Below are 4,498 nucleotides of genomic sequence, written 5' to 3'. Positions count from 1 at the left end.
TATCACAATGCTACGTGCACTTATCATCACAATGTTCGATGACCCATGACATCACAAAGTTCCATAACACCTGTCATCAAAATGCTCCATGACCCTTTTCATCCTAAAGCTCCATGACCCCTGGCATCACAATGTTCTATAACCCATGTCATCATAATGTTCCATTACACTTTTCATCAAATTACTGCATGAACCTGTCATCAAAATGCTCCCTGCCCTTCTCATCACAATGCACCAAACCCTTGTCATCAAAATGGTCCATGACATTTGTCATCACAAAGCTCCATGACCCTTGGCATCACAATGCTCCATGTCATTGTCATCACAATGCTCCATGAACCCTCTCATCACATTGCTCCATGCCCTTGTCATCACACATCTCCATGACACTTGTCATCAAAATGCTCGATGCCCTTCTCATCACAATGCTCCATGCCCTTGCAATTACAATCCCCCATGACCCATGTATCAATGTGTACGGTGCCCTTGTCATCACAATGCTCCATGCCCACTCTCATCACAATAATCCATGAAACATTTCAGACCAATGCTCAATGCCCTTCTCATCACAATGCTCCATTACCTCTGTCATAACAATGCTCCATGACCCCTGCCATCACAATGTTCCACGGCCTTGCCATCACAAGGCTCCATGACCCTTGTCATCACAATGCTCCAAGATACCTCTAATCACAATTCTACATGCCCTTGTCATCACAGAGCTCCATGACGCATGTCATCAGAATGTTTCATGGCCTTCTCCTCACAGTGCTCAATGCCCTTGTCATCACAATGCTCCAAGACACCTGTAATCACAATGCTCCATGCACCTTTTAATCAGAATGCTCCATGAGACATGTCATCACAAGTCTCCATGGTCTTCTCATCACAATGCGCCAGGACCTTGTCATCACCATGCTCCATTCCCTTGTCATCACAATCCTCCATGACACCTGTCATCAAAATACTCCATGAATATTTTCAGCCCAATGCTCCATGACATTCTCATCACAATGCTCCATGACCAATATCATCACAATGCTCCATGACCCCTGTCATCACTACACTCCATGACACCTGACAACACAATGAACCGGGACTCTTGTCATCACAATTCTCCAAGACCCCTGTAATCACAATTCTCCATGACCCCTGTCATCACAATACTCCATGAACATTTTCAGCCCAGTTCTCCATGACCCTTGTCATCACAATGATCCATGCCCTTGTCATCCCTATGCTCCATTACCACTGTATTCACTATGCTCCGTGACGATTGTCATCACAGTGCTCCATGACACCTGTTATCACAATGCTCCATGTCTTTGTCAGCAAAATGCTACATGACCTTGTCATTACAATGCTCTATGCGCTTGTCATCACAATACTCCATTACCATTGTCATCACAATCCTCCTTGAACCTTGGGATCACTTTTCTTCATGGCCTTGTCATCACAATGCTCCATGCTCCTTGAAATCAAAATGATCCATGACCGCTGTCATAACAATGCTTCAAAGCCTTGTGATCACAATGTTCCATAACACTTGTCATCACAACGCTCCATGATGCCTGTCATCACAATACTCCAAGCCTTTTTCATCACAATGCTCCATGACCTTTGTCATCACAATTCTCAATACACTTGTCATCACAATGCTCCCTGACACTTGTCATCAGAATGCTCCTTGAACCCTCTCACGAAAAGGCTCCATGTCTTTTTCATCACAAAGACCCATGCAATTTTCATCACAATGCTCCATGCCATTGTCCTCAAAATACTCCACAAGCTTGTCATCAGAATGCTCCCTGACCCTTGTCATCACAATTCTCCATGCACTTTTCAGCACAATGCTCCTTGACCCTTGTCATCACAATGCTCCAAGCCATTGTCATCACAATGCTCCAAGCCATTGTCATCACAATGCTCCATTACCTTTGTCATCAGAATCCTCCATGACACTTGGCATCACAATGCTCCATGCCATTGTCATCAGAGCGGGCCACTACATATGTCATCAGAATGCTCCCTGACACCTCTCTTCACAATACTGCATGACCTGGTCATCACAATGCTCCATGCCCTTGTCATCACAATGCGCCATTCCAACTGTCATCGCAATAATCCATGAAACATATTAGACCAATGTTCCATGCTCTTGTCATCACAATGCTCCATGCTCTTGTTATCACAATTCTTCATGACCCCTGTCATCACAATGCTCCATGACACTTGTCAGTATGTTCCTTGAACCCTGTCATGACAAGGCTCCATGCCTTTTTCATCACAATGTTCCATGCCCTTTCCATCACAGTACTCCAAGACCCATGTAATCACAATGCTCCATGCCCTTGTCATCACAAAACTCAAGGACACATGCCATCAGAATGCTCCTTGGTCTTCTCCTCACAATGTGCCATGCCCTTGTCATCACAATGTTCCAAGACCCCTGTAATCACAATGCTCCATGCCCCTTTTCATCAGTATGCTCCATGAGACTTGTCATCACTAGGCTCCATGGTTTTGTCATCACAATGCTACAGGACCTTGTCATCACAATGCTTCTCGACCTTCTCATGAAAATTTTCAATGGCCCTTGTCATCATAATGCTCCAAGCCCTAATCATCCAAATGCTCCATTATATTTGTCCTCACATTTCTCCATTACATTTGGCTTCACAATGCTCCATGCCATTGTCATCACAATGGACCATGACATATGTCATCACAGTGCTCCCTGACACCTGTCTTCACAATACTCCTTGACCTTCTCATCACAATGCTCCATGCCCTTGTCATCACAATGCACCATGCCCAATGTCATCACAATAATCCATGAAACTTGTCAGACCAATGCTCCATGCCCCTGTCAACACAATGCTCCATGCCCTTGTCATCACAATGCTCCATGAACCCTGTCATGACAATGCTCAGTGACTCCAGTCATCACAATGATTCATAACGTTTGTCATCACAATTGTCCATGCCCGCGTCATCACAAGGCTCTGTGACTTTTGTAACCACAATGTTCCACGAACTTTTCATCACAATTCTCTGTGACCCTTGTCATCACAATGCTCCATGTCTTTGTCAGAACAATGGTCTATGACCATTGTCATCAAAATGTGCCACGCGCATTTCATCACAGCCGACCACAAACTTTTCATTGCAATGCTCCATAAACCTTGTAATCACAATGGTCCATGGACTTCTCATCAAAATGCTCTCTCACCAGAGATATCACAATGTTCCATCACTAGTCATCACAATACTCCCCCACACCTGGAATCACAATGTTCCATGACCCTGTCATCACAGTGCTACATCCACATATCTGCACAATGTTCCATGACCCCTGACATCACAATGTTCCATAACCCCTGTCAGCAAAATGCTCCATGACCCTTTTCATCCCAAAGATCCAAGACCCCTGACATCACAATGTTCTATAAACACTGCCATCACAATATTCCATTACAATTCCTATCAAATTGCTGCATGACCCGTTCATCAAAATGCTCCCTGCCCTTCTCATCACAATGCACCATACCCTTGTCATCAAAATGCTCCATGACTTGTCATCACAAAGCTCCATGTCCCATGTCATCACAATGTTCCACGTCACTGTCATCACAATGCTCCCTGAACCCTCTCATCACATTACTCCATGTCCTTGTCATTACAAAGCTCCATGACACTTGTCATCACAATGCTCGATGCCCTTCTCATCACAATGCTCCATGCCTTTTTCATTACAATCCTGCATGACCCATGTATCACAGTGTTCCGTGCCCTTGTCATCACAATGCTCCATGCTCACTCTCATCACAATAATCCATGAAACATTTCAGACCAATGTTCCATACCCTTCTCATCAAAATGCTCCATTACCCCTGTCATAACAATGCACCATGGCTCTTGGCATCACAATGTTCCACTACCTAGTCATCACAAGGTTCCATGACACTTGTCATCACAATGCTCAAGACCCCTGAAATCAAAATGCTGCATGCCCTTGTCATCACAAAGCTCCATGACGCATGTCATCAGAAAGTTCCATGGCCTTCTCATCACAATGCTGCATTCCCATGTCATCACAATGCTCCAAGACCCTTGTAATCACAGTGCTCCATGACCCTTTTCATCTCAATGCTCCATGAACCCTGTCATCACAATACACCATGCCCATCATCATAATGCTTCAGGCTATTGTCATCACAATGAAATCAATATTCTCCATGACCTCTGTCATCATAATGCTCCAAACCCTTGTGATCACAATGTTCAATAACACTTATCATCTCAACACCCCATGACACTCATCATCACAATTATCCATGGTCTTCTCATCACAATGCTCCATGATCATTGTCATCACAATGCTCAATACACTTGTCATCACAATGCTCACTGACACTTGTCGTCAGTATGCTCCTTGAACCCTGTCATGACAAGGTTCCATGCCTTTTTCATCACAGTGATCCATGCCCTATTCATC

The sequence above is a fragment of the Mesoplodon mirus genome (assembly GCF_964341445.2).
Source record: "Mesoplodon mirus genome assembly, contig: HAP1_SCAFFOLD_34, whole genome shotgun sequence".
Taxonomy (NCBI): Eukaryota; Metazoa; Chordata; class Mammalia; order Artiodactyla; family Ziphiidae; genus Mesoplodon; species Mesoplodon mirus.
Note: the sequence above shows the minus strand (reverse complement) of the source record.